Source organism: Lates calcarifer, linkage group LG18 (genome assembly GCF_001640805.2).
Source record: "Lates calcarifer isolate ASB-BC8 linkage group LG18, TLL_Latcal_v3, whole genome shotgun sequence".
Taxonomy (NCBI): Eukaryota; Metazoa; Chordata; class Actinopteri; family Centropomidae; genus Lates; species Lates calcarifer.
The window spans coordinates 2,774,367-2,792,781 of NC_066850.1; the positions used below are offsets into that span (position 1 = coordinate 2,774,367).

The 18,415-nt window shown below is 43.4% G+C and overlaps 1 protein-coding gene across 1 annotated transcript in view; it reads right to left on the reverse strand.

The window, feature by feature from the left end:
- ahcyl2b (adenosylhomocysteinase like 2b) overlaps positions 1 to 18,415 on the reverse strand; it is a 35,382-nt gene that overhangs the window by 16,522 nt on the left and 445 nt on the right. The window lies entirely within an intron of this gene.

Genomic DNA, 18,415 nt, shown 5'->3' on the forward strand with positions numbered 1-18,415 from the left:
TTTATGAATGAAGTCTGTGGCATTATCAGCTCTCACATTCTGATATGATTTTAAAAAAGGTAATTATTAGACATGCATTCATCAAAACCTGGATGGCCTGAGGTAAAACAATGAGCATGACTTACAGTAACCTGACGTGACAGAGGCTCAGAGAAGCATATGACTGTAGAGCTTATGTAAGACAGGCACTAATAGAGACAACAACACTCTGCTCATGTACCAGTGCATTAGAGTGCTACCTAGGAATAAGTCTACATGACTCAGCAACACATAAAAAGGTCATTTTCCAAAACACTGGCAGGAAGCTATTTTGGAAAAAATCATTATGTGGCGTTTGTTCGTTCGTTCTGTTTAAAATTTAGAGAGCGTGGTTTTGATCATGATGTCAACCAAGAGCCTCTTGATATTTACAGCATAACATTATCTCTTATTTTAAGTAGAAAACACAGAGACAAGTAGCGTGAGAGACAAAAACCGCACTGGGATAAACACATGAATCATCATCATCATATCAACTGTTCACTTATCTGTCGATCAAACTTTTCTCACCTCTGTGACATTTACAGTTTTCCACCTTGTCTCCTTCTGTCTAACCTTGCGCTGCATTATGGATGGTGACTGATTGGGAGGCTAATGACATGTGAATAATGAATGTTAACTCAATACTGGGACACATGGGAGCTCACCCGGGACTGCCACCTTCCACTCACCTGTGTCCATGTGTGTGTGTCTGTGTGTGTGTAAACAGGGTTGCAGGGAACCAAGAGAAGGAGTCAGTACTGAAATAAAAAAAAACAGATATAGTAGTGACCAGGATCCACCAGTAACACCACAGAACAGAGGGTATGTGGGATACTGGGAGTGAAGCCAGGTGTAGGCAGTCCCCCTGAGGTGCACTGTGCCGGTTAGCGAGGATGACTTGGACAGAATGTTCACACTTGTTTTTACGCTAGTGGCCCCAGTACAGCTGCAAGTACACAACGCTCCTCATGTTGCTAAGCAACTATTGCATATCTGTCTCCGGCATGGTGGTCTTTAGTGTGCTCCCACAAACACAGACCAGACAACTGACAAATTTATATTTAGGTGAAACTGCTAAAAGGAAACCGTTCAACAAGTGACATGTTTATATAAAATCAGAAGCGTAATAAATTCACACCCTCAGTGTGTGGCATGACGTGGTCTTTCAATAAGGAGGTCTAGTCTTCAGTAATATCAGTGGGATATTTCATCTACATGAGGATCATGATGCTGCCAAGCTATTTTTATGCTAGCTAGAAGACAAAAATAAAAGAGAGGTGAAGGTGGAGGTCTGAGCTTAACCCATGATAATTTCTGGTTGGTTTGCTCTAACTCTGTGGTAAGACACTGTGTTTCAGGACAGGGCAGGGGACCTCTAGGCTGAGCACAATCAACAACTTAGCTGTACGCCATGGGATCTGCAGCGCAGAGCGGGGAGAACGTCTGAGCCGGCCCGGTGAACAAACAGAAGCCCCTCTGGGCGAGAGAAAAGGAAAACAAACAAGCACAGATGTACTGTAGCAGCGAATGGGATGAGATAGGATACTGTACGGTTTACTCTCATTTATTGCAGAGGCAGCTCATTCTGCTGACCTGATGACTTCCTCTGCTAACCTCATCACACATTGATTACCTTTGACTAAATGAAACCGTAGAGACTTTCATGGGGAAACGAGGACAGAGGTGCTGATTAACACAACAAGGGCCAAACCTCTGTGTGTGTGTGTGTATGTGTGTCCATTGTTTAGACATCGTCTAATGAGGTAATTACAGAAGATGAGATATCGGTCCTGATCTTTTAAAGCCTCATCTCAGCAGATGACACTGACCGGTCACTCGGCTGTAATTTATCAAAGATGCGTATCACAATGTCAGAAAATACGCTCACCACAAACACAAATACCCAGCATTACCTTGGTGTGCTTAGATTCTCTGCTCCTCTTCATCATCCTCAGACCCACCAGGGTACACACTCTCCTCATGATGCTTCCTTTTAAGCCTAATTCAATCAGGACATCCAATTTCAAATTCTCAAGGACATAAATGCTTCAGAGCCTGCAACCAAATGTTCGGAAAATCTAAAACATGAAAAATGTCTGCCTGCCTGTACAGACTGTCCCCTCACTCAGAAGAAGGCAGGACAAAATATTAACTACAGACGCTGTAGCAAAAACAATGCAAGGAGGGTGGATTTTGTTACAGGTAGGCTTGTGTTTGTGTATGAAACTTGAATCTCGTATGACAAAGAGGTGGCGGGGCAGCCTTTACGTCAGACCTACCTGAAAAAACAGCAGTGTGGAGTGGTAAATAAAATGTTTCATGGTCAAAACAGGTGGTAAAAGGTAAAATAGCAGTCCCTTTTTTATTCCACAAAGTGGATGGGTAAAATAATCCTTTATTTTTTCCCCCAATTGAATAAATTCTCAACAAATATCTGCACAGACCAATGGATATATTAAGTGCAAAATACCAAGCTCCCTCTGCCTGTCAGCTGCACTCAATAAGCCTCTGGCCTGACTCCAAAAGAGATTCCATCCCCTAAAAATTAATGTTTAGCTAAAATGTTTCCAACTCCTGAAATAGTCAGAGTACTCTGCTATCCCGACTTTCAAGATAATGGGACCACGACTGCAGCAGAGCTCAAGTTTGACGTCCTTGGTGACGTCGCTCACGGGTGAACCAGCAGGAAACCTCACTAACAAAACACATCTATAACTACGTTCACGTAGGACTGACATCAGCCGCATTTCTCTGGCTTGTGTTTAACCAGGGACAGTTGTATGAACAATCCTGCTCTTTTCTCAGCAAAATCTACCACATACCCACATAGTTATACAAACAACACCTGATAACTGACCAGTCATTTAACACTGAGCAATAGGCAGTCTTGTCTGGGAGTAAGGTTTAGTGGACGTGTATTGAGGGCAAAATTGTTGATAATTTCTGGATTCAAATGAGTAAATAGTAATAGCATTTTGTTTTGATTTAAAGCTGAGATTCATGGATGCTGGATGCTTTTTTCCTATCGCTGCACAGCCAACATTAGCATTAAATGTTAGCCAAATATTTCAGAAATAAAAAGATGCTTCATCAAGATGCTGCAGTTCGATGCGACACTGTGTATTTATTATGTGTGTATTCAGCTGCAGCTATAAAGATAAAAGCTGGTGTTGGTGTCACAGCTGTGTTGTCTACCGGGTTTCCACGTGTCCCATTTGAAAATTCCCTCCTTAAAGGTTTTCCTCTAATGACATGAACATTTTAGTTAATCAAAATTAAGTGTTATAAAACTGCACCAAGTATGTATCCCTGCACAAAAGCTTTTCATGTGCTTACACAGCTTGCCTTTTTGAAGTCGTTCCAGAGCAGAAGAGATTCATCTTCTGTATGTTTCCAGACCTGTGTAGGAAGGAACTCGATCCTAATCAAACACAATGGGGTCATGGGATGGAGCAGAGACCCCTGCAGCAACACAACACTGGGCCTCCTGAGCTGTCAGCTGGGTCTGAGGTCCTCTCTTTATGTGAGCCTCACTGTTAACATCTGTCAACACTCTCACTACATTTTATTGCAATAAATGTAAAATCTGAATTCAAACTATGATGAAAACCTGTTTGAAAGCTTCCATAAAAAAGAAACTGTGGGAAAAGATGGCATCATGTATGTTTTTTGTTCATTGGCCACAGGGGTTCAATTCTGCCACCTGCTGCGTCACTAACCTACATGAATGCTGCACAGGCCTGAAGCCTCAGGGCGTATAGTAACTGGTTCACAGACTGCCATGTTTACTGAGCTGAGAAACCTTAAGGGAAAAACAGAGAGCAGTGGGGTTACAGAATCACTCAGCCAAGATTGCTGCTGACAGGCTGTAATGTTCAATAAAGAAAATTGAAATTTGATGATGTTCATCAAGGCAAAATAGCCAGCTCACTTCAGCTTCATCGCACTGCTCTGTTCAGCTCAGCTCCCTGCAATTCACCCTCACCCTGAACTGGTCAACAAGTTAGAATTTTTTATTATTTTTTTGCTCGATCTACATGTTTCTGATTCATTTCTTTGTTTACGTTGCGCTCCATGCTAAATGACCGTACAAGCAGGGGGCTGAAAAGACTGAAAGAGTGATTCCTCCTGTCTCTCAGGGGACAGGATATGCAAGCTCTCCCATCTGGTGCCAAATAACATTACATAAAAACCCCTCAAATTGCACTCATGTGCAGATATTTGCATGCAGTGTCGTGTTCAACGGCAGTTTGTGTTTTTGAGCCTTTACTCCCCAGCACAACAGGAACCGGGGGGGGGGGGTTGTCTCTGGTGAACTGAGGACAACAGAGATGAGTAAGAAAGGAACAGAAGCATCAATACAACCCTGTCTCTCATCATTAAATCAGATTTAAAAACACTCAGTTGTATAACGTCTTTAATTACAGCCCTGTAGAGACAAATTACTGACCAAATAACCAAAGACAGTTGCCTATGATTTTTAGATCTCTAAATCAGGGAGCTGAGACAAATGAACGTGGGCCAGGTCATCCAACCCCTCCTCCATCACACACCAAAGAGCCATTGTCCACAGGGAGAAAACTGAATGTGGATGTTTTGTGTTTGTGTCAGAGACACTGAGCCCCCATGTGCAGTGAAATGGAGTCTCGTCTGAATGACATCCGATTGTGTGTGTGTTCCCCTGAATGAGGAGACGCTGCCAACAGCTGTGATTTTCTGATGCATTTCATAATGTCAGTATAAAGCCTTTTTTTCTGTTGAACTCAATCTGAACACGGACGGCTGCCAGGACAGGAAAAATACAGCACATTGTTGTTTTTCTTCTGTGCAAAGTTTCTCCAAGGTCATGAGATGATGCCATGTCATGTAGAGCTGCTGGGGTGCTGATATTCACAGCACAAATACAAATACTCATCTAACACTGAGTAGGATTTACAGGAACTACGGGGGCTATGACTTCACTGCTTTTGGGACAGGATGATGGGAGACTAGTTACAGTCTGGAAATCTACCTGACTCAGAGGAAGAAAGATGCAACAGAGGCAAACCAGGCTGCGCAGGCGGAGACCTGACGCAATGTTCTCTGTGAGGAAACCCACAGGGAGGATAAGGGAGGAAGTCTTCTCCATCAGGGCCAGTGGGAAGCTGCTCTCCTCTGGGACGATGGGATCCGACCTTCGTGGCTGGAAACACAACCTGAGCTCCAGCCAAGGAACACACACTGAACTTATGTATGCACCAGGACTGGAACTATTTTGTGGATTAATAATTATCATGACAGATCATCCTTATGTTACAGCCTTTCGACCACAGGGCAGACAGCAGCAGAGAATGTGCTAATGTGCTTAGAGGTCCTCCGTGCTCTTTTGAGTGATCATCACTGGGAATTTGGGGGAATGACAGTCAAAACTTTTCACATATTCAGCGATTAAAGTGCAGATTTCATGTAAAATAGGCAGAGACTGAAAAAAAAGCAGACAGTGTCTGTAGCCACAGTTTGCAAGATTAGCATTTGGTTCTTTAGCGGTCTGTTTACCTTTAAAATAGCCTACGTTCTACAGCTCACGTTTTCATGCAGCTGTCGGAGTCACGGTGTCACACACCCCTCCCCTCGTTTCTTTCCTCCCCCTTCAGATCTACACTGATCTCACACGTGGTCTCTCTGGGATCCAATGATGGAAATCATGGTGGAAAAAAGAAAAATGTCCTGAAAAGATACACAAGTGCTTTTTCCAAGAATGAACCAGACCATAAACAGTCAGCTGCACTGGACCAAAACTAAACACAAAGTACTGGTGACCCATTTCAGTGTTAACTGAAAACAAAAGTTGCTACTACAGTATTTTAAGTGTTGTATCAACACCTGCTCTGTTCTGGGAAGCTAGTGCTGGCCAGAAAATCTCACATTACCAGAGACACAGAGTCTGTACCGGTGATGGATGGATGATAGTGTTGGCAAAGCAGCTCGAGTCGGTCAGACTTGAGATAGGCTTTCCATCCAGACATTTGGACAGCTAAGTTCCTGATAGAAAAACTCTGCAACCACTGCCAGCTTTCGCCAGTATATGGCCAGTGGTTGGCTTTAATGCTCCAGCTTTCTTTCCCCCATAGTGCCTGGCTGTGGTATCAGGCCAAGTTTCCATGCGTTGATAGCAGTATAATAGCTGATGATGACTAAACAAAGTTAAAAGGAGAACACACACACAGAGAAGATCAGACAGAGCTAAGTGCAAGGATGAGTACTTTCAAATCAAAGTGCCAATGGGCTTTTAATAGCTTTATGTTTGGATGTCGTCTGCCAAAAGGCCTGGAAAAGTGAGTGATGGCATAAAAAAAGACTCAGTGCAGGGAGAGGAAAAGAGGAGCATGTCCTGCTAACAGCTTAACGCTACAAACAAATGTCTGGAAATATCCTCAAAGCTAAATCCTGAAAGTGCTTCTACCAGACTGTCCCCAATCTGGGAGTAATTTAGGAAGAAAAAAAAAATCAGGCCTATAACTCCACAGAGTCCTCTGACAGAGAGGTAAAAAGAATAAGAAGCATGTCTGACTGCCAGAAACTGTCAAAGTAAAATGATCATGCACATAAAATACTCTGACCTTTACCAATTTTTGGTCTGAATTCACTGTGTTAAATAGATGAGGTGTTTGATTCACTCAGTGCTAACAGTATAATTCTATATGATTATACTGTGTTGCTGAGACAGCTCAGAGCAAATGTCTTGTTTATGTTCACTTAATCACTTAACACTTGTCATTAATTTACAATGCATTCATTTGCATCTGAAAATTGCACTACAGGGGGACTTTAATCAGATTTAATTTTGTTCTTTTGGCTCAATTATTTTCAGAATGATCAATATATCATTTTGGAATAAATCTCCTCCTGATCACACACACCAGTCAGAACACACACAGGCTTGTTGGCAGTCACAACAAAGTGTCTCCGTCCAATTCAGTCCATCAAATATTCCCCCAGAGCACAAATAAATATTAGCAAGGCGTCACTCACAATCACAAGGTTAGCACAAAGCACTGGCAGCAAAGAGCAGTTCAGACACCTTGATGGGAACAGCATAATGCTGTGACATCTTGTTACCTGTTCATTTGGCCTTGGCTCTTACAGCACCGGAAGCCCTTTTGTTCAGCAGTCTTTTAGGCCTTACGTGAGAGGCTGCTGGACAAAGCAACGGATGTCTTGTTTTTCAGATCTCCCACGCTCTGCACTCTGTGAAGGACGTGCACTTATTCATGCTTTCTTTTCTCTGCATTTTAGTTTTTCCCCTTCTCCCTTCCTTCTTTCCAACAGCCGCCATCTCTCTTCCTTATACAACATGCAGACTGGAGAGTAGACCACAGTTTGTTATGTGCATGTTTTTAAGAAGCTCTTGGACGGCACATCAAAGAGCTGTGGACATGTTTCTCAGTGTTTTCAACTGCTATTCCTGGATTACTATTGTGTTTGTGAAGAAGAAAACTCAAAATAGATGTAGCAGACAGAGAGGTGCCTATATTTTTCTCCTTCTGTCTCTCTCCCTGTGGCTTTCTACCACTACTCCGCACCGTCGCACCCTTTTCACAGCTTCCCTGCATCTGTAATTGAAGCTAGATCAAAAACACAAGCTAGGCCTGGGATACGGTGCCCTCTGATTCAACTCACACGGCGTCAACGTCTGTGCTGTATACTCCCTCAGACTGGTAACAAGAGAAACAGATATTTACTATGACAGTGGTGACAGGTTTCTCTGCAGCCGATTGACACACTGGCTGACAATCAAGCCTGTTTCCGTTATTGTCGAGTGTAGGGCAGTCTGTCACGCCCCGGGCCACGCTCGCCCCCAGATGACTACTGGCTTCAGTTAGCAGCAGATTGTGGTTTCTGTTCTGTGTGACACTTTTAGAACTTGAGAACACTTAGAAAGATACACAACCGGTGGTCTCAACCTCTATGACGTTATATTAATGAAACAAGTCCTATAAGAGCATCTCCATAAATCCAGAATCAACCTATCAAAAATGTATGCTTTTAGTGTTTCTCTGTTCACTTTAGATATCGACTTATTCTCCTGTTCATTTCTGTGTTAGCGAGAAGTGAGCACTGGTCTCTAATGTGAGTAGAAACGCTATTAAAACAACTATCAGGTGATGTGAGCTGCAGAAAAATGCCTAGATTTAATCTCTAGCTTGTTACTCTAATACATAAGTCTGTATTCTACTCAGACTTTCACAATAATTTCAGTTTAAGCGTACCAATTTATCAGTTTACAGTCTGTTGAGCTTTAACTGGCTGCCAGTGTCATCATCACCCCTGTGTTCACCTTATGGCAGACTACTGCCCAGTTTTGCACGTCACTGGCACTCTCTGAGTCAAGAGTCAAGTTACAGTCTGACGCATTACACACACATGCAAGAAGCAGAGTCACTTTTGCTTTCTAGATGAGAAACTGCTTTGTCAGAGAGAATTTAGAGGCAAAAGGGAGCTCCTGCACAGCATAAAGACAAAGTGCAGCAGTCTGTTGAGACTCTGATGTTTCTGAGCTCATAAATATGCAGCTCAGATTCAAAACACCACGCAACAGTAGCCATTTTGAAACAAATCTGGCGTATAGCTATCAGGGCGGCAACAACAGCTTCTGGAGAGACCAAGACCTGAAGTCAAAGCACAGGAAGGACCAGGCACTCAAAACCAGGCTCTGGCAGAGAGGCCTGGCTTTTAGTGAAACAGCTCTGTGGTTGTTCAGCTCTGGCGCAGCACACAGAGGCTGAGGTGGACTCACAGAGAGGAGCACATAAAAGAAGGAAAGACAACAACACACATGTGCATCTTCACAAGAGTATGAAAAGATTACTGATGTATGGCTGCATGTGACGCTCAGGAGGAGAGCTGGGACATATGTGTGACCTTGACATGCCATTTCCATAGTGTCAATATGGTGCCATGTCGCTCCAAGGGATATGAGCTACAACAGGCTGCTAGCATGTCTGTGCTGAAAGAGAGAAACAGGAGACAGACAGAAAATAAGGTAGCGTGCGAGTATAAGAACAGCTACAATACATAATCCTGAAAGGGATTGTTGTGGCTCAATTGCCCACCTCTCATCCAATAGCAGAGGATTGCTGACCGCTCTGACCAATGGAAGGATGAGAGGGAAGGAGCGTGAGGTGGTGAGCGTGAGTGCGTGAGTGCATGTGTGGGTACCAGAGCGCAGCGTGCTGCCCTGAGGGTGGCTGTGATGTAAGAATGGCTCCTGCTGATTTATATACACGGACAAGTGCTCTGACTGTAAATAATGGCACACATACACAGTCACGAGTCAAGTGTGCTCACACTCACCCATTACCAGGCATACACTTGGCAGTTACTGAGCCCACATGCAATTACCAGTGACCCAACACGTGTCCCACACATTTTTACTACAAACAAAGAATGTCAACTTCACCGTAGCAGAGCAGGAAAAGTCAGGGCATCACCAGAGAAACTGCACACAAATGTAAGGACAATCCATCAAGTAGTTCATCCTCAGAGCTATAAGAAAGGTGTGTTTTTACTGGGATTATCCATTAATATTGCTACTTGACTGCAAGACGCTGCAGCCCTGGATGACTGCAGTGCAGCTATAAAACTATGGAAACTATGCAGGGCCATCCAATGTGAACAGTGCCCACTAGAACAATCCCTGTCCTGCTGATATGGTCTGATAATCATTGTAAAAGCCAGGGACACTGTTACTTAGAAGGAGAACAGGCAATGAATGATGGGGCTTAGTGACAGATTATAACCCTAGCTGCTCCTTAACAGAGACAGGGAGGGGAGGGGAGGAGAACAGCCGCCGCACTCAGGACTTTCCCTCATGTTTTCTTCTCTTTCACATACCTTTTCCTTCTTATCTGCCTCTGAATGGAGGAAGAGTGCCAACACTGCAGGCTTCACATGTTGTTCAAGGACAAGTCAAAGCTTTCACTGGGCTTTTCTTATTTTAATTAACTGAAATGTTCAATTTGGACAGCGTCCATGAAATCTTGTTGATAAATTGTAGGCTATTTGAATATTTGAATTTCCAGATTTATTTCATAATTTCACACAGCCAAGTTGGTGAGAGGTATATGTTTTTCCTCTACAAGGCAAATTAAAATTCTTTCTAATTATTATATTATCCTCAGCTAGTCTAATTACAGTGTTTATCTCCCTCTCTCTATCTCACACACACACACACACACACACTTAGTTGTGTAACAGGGTCTTGCTTCCCATGTAGACCAAAATAGGGCACGGTTTAGAGCCCCAAGGCTTAGTGATCCCATCCAACGACAGCGGTCAAATAACCTGCATTCACAGCAAACTGATCAGCGTTACTATTGATCAGATCGTTTAAAAATCTATTGTTTGCTACTCAGAGGAAACAAATTATGGCATAAAGCAGATGACATCTGACCCAGTGATGGATCAACAATACCACAGCTTTTACACAAATTAAACAGCAAGCTCTATCTGCTGTATGTATCCATGTCCATCCACTCATCTGTTTACCCAATGCAATCATCCATCTCCATCAGGACGTGCTTCTCAGCGTATCAGTCACTTTTTCTACCACTCCAGCTCTGGAGAGGCAATAAATCCTTTCACTGGATTAAAAAAAACTAATGGATTGTTAATGTCTGTCATTAAGTTAAATGAACCCATGAATAGTCCATAAGCATAAAAGCAAAACCAAAACAAATCTAAACAACAAAAGTCTCAAAAATTAAGTGGTCCATCTCTGGAATTGTATGTTTGGGTTTTTTTTCTTCCCTCCTCTTGAATTGCCAAAAATAGCCGTCACTCCTTGTGGGGAAGGTATAATTACATCAAAGGCACACAGACGGGGGTGGCGCTGGTCTATTTTTGAATAAACCCATTATGAGGTCAATGATCTATGTTTAATTAGGAGTGTGAAGCAATTCTTCATTAGTTATTAGGTTGGATTTTGATTTTTTTTAATCCTCAACAAAAGCTTTACATCACTGATGCAACAACAAAAGGAAATTCATGATGCTGCTCTAAATATTATCTTTATATTAATGATGGATTAAATAACTCAGAGTGATGGGACAGGTTTCACTTGTAGTGATGGGCACAACTGTGCAGTAATCCTCAGTGTTTTAGTGACTTTCAGCTCCTTGTTTTGGTTTTACAGCCCACAAATTTCTGGTTCTGGTTTACTTTAAATGCTCTTTTTTTGCATCATTTCCAGCAGCAGTTTCCAGCAAAAAAACACTCTGATAAACCCACTGTGTGATTATTCCCACAACCAGCAGGTGAACATAAAGGGGCATTTAGCAGCTTAAGAGCTAGATATTTCACTTGGTTAGATGAGGCCAAGCCAGAGGTAAAGGAGACCGAGTACTGGACTTGTATTGAGACTGTATAGATGGCAGTGTTTCAGGCCAAGTTTCTCATGTGTCGCTTCTTTGCTGACACAGATATTTGTGTTTAAGGTAAACTGCACATCACCGATCTGTTTTGGAATATGGATGTTTTTGTCCATGTCACAGCACTGAGGAGTTTCAGCCTCAGCTGCTATCGTCTCTGTCTGCCAGGGGTTGGTGGTTTGGCCTGACTAATAGGAAGCAGGGCAGACAGATGGGTGTGTGGGGGTTCATTTCAGGTTTTGTGAGGGCCCTTTTGTGAGGCAGCACTTTTTGAGCACAATGTTGGCCCTTTGTTCGCATGCAGTGCTCGAGTATGGAGCTGCATTCCTCGTCATGCTGCATAGCAAGTTCGGTGTTAATGTCCAGTGCTGTCCACTGATCCTCAGGCTAGTGGGCACATGCACACACACACACATCAACTGGGGTTGGTGCTCACTCACTTGTTCAGTTGTAACTAAACCAAGGAGAGGTTTAAAATGTCACACTATACTGGTTTCTTATGAGCACACAGGTTCCAGGAAGAGTGAGTGCTCTCCCTTTCCCTTCATTCACTGTTCCAAGAACCTGAGGCTTGTAAAACAGCTCTTGATGGAAGGATGTGTAACTCAATGAGCTGTACACGCTCAGTTATAGCAAGCTGCAATGACGAGGCAGGAAATGAGTTTCAACTGGGGAGCCGCAGATGTAGATATGTGTGGGTGGTACGCTCAGGAGCAGAGGAGCACAGACACGGATACCAGCCAATACCAGCCTAAAAACAGAGCAACCACATCAGAGATCAAACACCAGAACCCAAGAGACACATACCAGAAACCAGGGCTGAGCTTACTTCATTGTCTGTCTTGGGATAAGTGTTATGGCTCCAGTATACTGAGTGTGAAAATTGAATTTGGCGTGTTTAGTGCACTCAGTATTCACTGGCACTGACTGGAAAGTCGGGTAAGACAGCTGACGTCCTACAGTTGTCAGCTTAATTTGGAAACAATATATAGGTGAGGGAAACATGCAGTTTAACAGCAGAAGCTGACAGAAATCATGAACAGAGGCTGGCAGGTTGAGTACAGGTGTTCTGCATGTTTTCAGTGCCACAGAGGACAGCCACACAAAAACACCTAACGTCACTGTAACCCTGATCAGCTATTGTTTGGAAATGTCATTAAAGGTCCGCCATGATCATCACAAGAGCTACTGGCCAACAGACAAATGTCACTGACATTTATGAAATTGCATTAACATTTGAACGGTTTGATTTCAATAGAATTAACTACAGCTAATATAATAGTTTCGATTGATATTGACTCGACTTTTTACATTTCAGCCAGGCAGGGCACAGCTAAACACACTCACACACATTAGTCATGTGTGTGAGTGTATAGCTGTAATAAAATAGTTACACAAAGGCAGCCATATAAAATTCAATAGAACAACCGTGCATCAATTATGCAGCTGATCATATTCAGTCTTTGTTGATACCGTGTTAGAAAGGTGGTCCCTTATTCAGCCGACAGAAGTGACTGCAACAAATACGGTGTTAAACAAGAGAAAATTGCTATTTTCACTCAATCAGCTCAGTCACACACAGCCCTGAGGCAACGTAGCTGCTAGAACATCCCGTCTGGACAGTGATGAAGAGATCACTATCTGGCAACCTGCGGGTGACAGAAACTCAAACTGGTGTAAAGTACCAACAGTCCGTTTCCTGAGTCGGCCGCGGTGCCACGGATGAAGATGGTTAGGGAGGTGTGATCTCACACATGCCTTTGCTGTGTGGTGTTGAGATTTATGCTGCGAGAGGGCAGACGGCGATCACACCGCACAGGAACACAATGAGACTGAGAGAAAGCTACGCACGGGCACAACAAAATAATAAAAACAACAGAGGAAGTGGTGTCCTGCAGTGGCTGTAGTTTGTCACTCAGACAGGAGCGAGTGCTGAGTTTTGGTTTATTTTAAGTCGTCTGTTGATCTACTTTATGAAGGGTACACAGTATTGTCGACTAGGCTGACATTAGCCAACAAAAAGGAGATGAAGCAAAAATGTTGTTGTGTTGTGGTGTGGTAATTCGAGGAAGAGCAGGGTGAGAGAACCAAAGAAAGATCAGATAAATCAGGGTTTTTGGTTTTTTTTTTTTTAAAGCAGTAAACCCTCTTTCATGGGTGGCAGAGGCAGCTAAGACGTGCCACATTACACAACAGCACCACTGGGTTCCTATAAGCATTTATTTTGAGACTCATTCCTTCTTCTGCCGCCTGCTCTGCAGCAAAACTAAAGCATCACAGCAGCAGAAGTAACTACAATAACAGATGCATGGGACAGATAATTAACCTTAAAAAACAGCAGTTATAGCCTGTAATCCAGTATCTTCGGTGTTTAACGTGTGTAATAGGGATGTCAATTTTCAGCTTCTTCTTAAATCCGTCATAAGACACAGTAAGTTTTATACGATGCATGACTGCTCACAGGTCAGCACAGCGCAGGTATCCACCGGTATTCACTAAATGCTGCCCTGCTAACTTTGAGCATTACTCTTTCCCTGTATTCTTGATCGATCAAGCTTTTACCTGTGACTAACTGATAATCATTTAATCATTAACATCCAAGGTATGTGTTCAAGCAAACATGTAAAAACCTCCATCTACTCGCTGCCCCTGTTTCTCATTATAGCCCTAACCAAGCGTGCAAGTGCGTCACACGCAGGCCTGGCTGAGGTTCTCCTCAAAGCCTCATGATTGGGTTTTCTCTGTCTCTGTGCTCAGGCCTGACACTCTGCCACCTGTTTATTAAGACTGGCCTTCTGCCTCTTTTCCCACATCTTGTTCTTCTCACTCCCCGAGCCGTGGTCTGTCCATCATCTTCCCCGCTTCCCCAGTGACCTCTGGCAATGGTCAAACTTACTTTGTGTCCTCCGTGATGACTCAATAACCAATGAAAGCTCTTGTCAGCGCAAGAATCAGCACAGCAATGTTTAATCTGATACAGTGCTGCAGAGAGCTAAGAGAGAGAGCAGTGGCTTTAAGGCGAACTCCTGTCACTGTGTTTCCAAAACAATATGAATGTTACTCTTAAAAAGAGAAGCCCTCCTCAAGCCGAGCGTGTTTAAAGATATAAACTGTTCACTGCTGTGAACGACTCGTTAAAAAAGGGCACATTTCATCTACACAAGTGTGGTTAGATATTTCTTTTAGCTTTTAAAAGAGGTTGAAGACTGAGTGACTACTGGGTTTGTAACCAAAGCTCCCTTTCTTTTCCTCTCTCCTTTTCACGGCATTTCTCAAAATTCACACCACGGTGCCACATCCCCCCCCCCCGTCAACACACACACAGCAAAAGCGATGCATGAACGCGTGTTTGTATGTCTTAAAAGACACTCTCTATTTCGTCTAATGTGTTAAAGACAGGCGATAAACTCGACATGAAAATTACATTTGGTGTGTTTTTATGCTGCTGCTGAATCCAGCGCGGCTCACTGTGAGTCCAGATGTGTTTGTTTAATGCTTTATGTTTCTACTGACCCTCCATCCACATTCAGATTGCATTTTGTCGACCGGCTCAATCACGGAGCTGACTCACAAATGAGAGGGTGTAGAGGAAGGAAAAAGACGTGTCCTCCATTGTAGCCAAGGACAGCCACAGACTGATAAAGATGTTCAATGACCCTGCATGAAGATGACAATGCTGACAGGCCACAGTGCAGAGACGTCTGTTAGTTATTCATTAACCAACCACTTTTAGGTCCAGTGGGTTCATCTATTAGCCTGCCACACTGACACCACTAGAACAGGTCATCTCAATATGAGAGATCTATCGGTGTTGACTTTTACAGAGCAAAAAGGCACAATTAAAAGTAGTGAACATGCAGGATTCGATTTTCACATACAGAACCTCGTCTTCCACAGGGTTCGCTTCCCAAGCAGAGCGGCAGCTACAGGTCACTGTAAGCCTGTTAACCAGTGAGCACTACCAGGAACACCAGCTTAGTGGGTGATATAACATTACATCACTGAGGGATGAGCTTGCTAACACACTGTTCTCTGGAGTCATTCAAAAATATCACTGTCCAGTCATTGCCAAACGTCAACAGTCAGTGGAGAATTGTTTAAGTTAGCGCTGTGGTGGCTTACGAGGCAGCTAACAGGTTAATCACCTGCGTCGAGTAAGGCGTCAGTGTAGGCAATTACTTGTCACAGCTTTGGCCAATAGCCACAAACAGCGGTCATGCTAGCAGCTACGCCTGGTGTTTGCAGGGGTCTTTGCTCGCTCCCTTCCCTCCCAACTGGAGGTATAACCCTGGACTTCTCAAGAAACTGGAGATACGCGTTGAAACTCGTCGCTGATTCAAAACACTCACATCTGGGGCCACCTACAACAGAGCTGGCCTTTTAATCCCTTCGTGTGGTGACATGATAAAGGCACGGATTAAAAGCTAGCCAGTCATCCAGTCAGTCAGTCAGTCATCATCAGCCCCAGTGCTTCGCTTTACCCTTTTACTGCACTGGTGCAAGCAGAATTCAGCAGATGCTCAAGGCCAGGCTGTGGTCGTATATCTATAATGCAGCGTGCTGTGGGACCCACTATGCCTCGTGATCTATAAATAGGCTGCAGGCAACCTTCTGTCCCAGTGGATTTACACTAAAGTGGTTGATCAGACAAATGCAGTGACAACAGAGTATTTACATTATTATAATGAAATGGATGGATCTCTACCCCAATGTATTTAGTGTCTATTATATATTTCTCAGGCTTACTGGTTGAAAAATTATATACATGTTGACCCTTAAAACCCAGCGATGACCCCTCTTTGGTTAAACTGCAGCTTCTCTTTACATAACTGTGATCTCTTTAAATTAAAATGGATAAAAAATTAAAAACACACGATAAAAGCATCATAAAATGATCACTGTTTGGATCAGATAATGGAGATATATTATGGAGCCTACAGCCTCCACAAACTACAACCACAATATTATGTATTTGTAAAAGACAGCTAGCCTTCAAGAGTCATGAAATGTACAGATTGAAAAACTTTGATGCTACATAAAGGAACATTTTGTCTGACTACCAAGAGACTACTTTTATTCCACTAAATGATAAATGTCTGATTGTGATAAATGAAACAAATTAACTCTGTACCATGGTCCTGTATGCAAACTTGGTCTCTTCAATAATCCAGATGTGGCTGTTGTTGTCCGGGGGATCCGGCTTTGGGCCGGCGGCACCGTGTAGCTCACCCTGTGGACCCAGTGCCTCCAGCTGCTGCTTCACTTCCGTAAGCCTGCTCGCTGTGACAGTCTGAGGTACGCAAAGCCATCTGCTCTGTGCTGCTGTCCGTGCGCTGTCCATTCTCGTACTGTACTACAGCTAATGCCCTTTGGGTCTTCTAGTGGGGTTCGTTAGGGGTTGTCTAACAGGATAGGATCATTATCTGGGCGTAGTGGGTGTTGAGTGTACCCTGTCCAACTTGTTCTGTCTCCACAGATTTCACCCTTTTCTGAAGCTGACAACCCCCCCACCATCTCAATGGTTTGCAGTGAAAACACATTAAACTAGTATCCATGCAATGACGCCAAAGGCGGAGCACAACCTGTCCAGCACGCAACTTAACCCATCTTAATATCGAAACTTTCATCATTGAGTTTGTTCAGAGCATGTGCCCAGAGGAAGCCGATGAATCAGAGCAAGTTTCACCATACACAAATCTAAAATCAATCCCTGAATCTGACCACCACTGATAAAGTGCACAGCAGTGACCACAAGCTATAAATCAATGTCAACTGTTAATAATAACTGGGATCAGAAGAACAGAGCTGGCAGCCTCCTCAAAGGCCTCCTTATCAAAAAACTGCTCGTTCCTTGAACATTGCCCCTAATATCCACTTCTGTTCCTAATCAAGACTTTGCCAGACTCGGAAAGAGGGAGATAAGATGCATTTAGGGCACAACCACAGCGAGGCAGTTTTGGGCTCCTGTGCTCGCCAAGGAAAAAAAAACACTGCCAAGTCAGTCTGACCTCTGAATTAAGCCACAAGGGCAGGAACTCCCTTCGCTGAAGTATCAATCCTAGGGTGCTCTGGAGGCTAAATCAGGCTTGAGAAAACTAGGTGATTGGAGCGCCCGGGGTCACGGATTATTGACTCGTGTTATGTCTGAGTTAGATCACACCTCACACTGCATCAGTCAGACTTAACTTACAGAGGCATGTACTTTAAGCTGTGGACTGGTATATCCTCAGTGTTCTACCCTGAGGTCAAGCAAGAAGTAAAGATCATATGACCTGTCAAGCAAATGCAATAAGGGAAAAGAGGCTGTCAACTACACACCAGCTATAATAACATGTTTTCAGGATTAACATAGTGTATATCGGTCAAGTAGCTACGCTTTAAGCTCTTTCTGAAAACCAACACACATAAATCATTTGCTGCAATAAACCACCACGTGTCCCCAAACTGGAAGTCACTGAATTGTCTATTTTCTGCTGTTGACCGAGCAAAAACATTAAGGCAAGACCGCTAGCAGTTAAGACAGCAACTCGTGCTTTTGTGACTTAATTTAACAGCATTTATGTTCGGTACTTTGTGTAGGGTGTGTCATTAGTTTTGTTGCGTAATGTCATTATAAATCAAACATCCAGAAAACCAACAAAAATAAGTGTGAGCTATGCTTTAGAAAGCCACTGGCAAAGTCTCTTGCCTGTTAAAAACTTGTGACAACAGTTGGATACTCGTATCCAGCTAACGTTACTGAGAAGATTTAGCTATGTCAGCTTAAATTAAATGGGTACACCCTTTTAAAAAGGTGTTTAGTTCTTATTACACCCTGCACAGTGTTATTAGCACCGAAAACCATTACTTAAAGCGTTAACTGACCCAGCTGAATCAGCTTTGGGACCAGCTAGCCTGTTAGCATCGTCACACAATGCCAGCTTTCCCAGGGAGCTTTCATTGCGGCGAGGTGCTTAGTGGTGCTCCAATAACAGCGAGGATATACT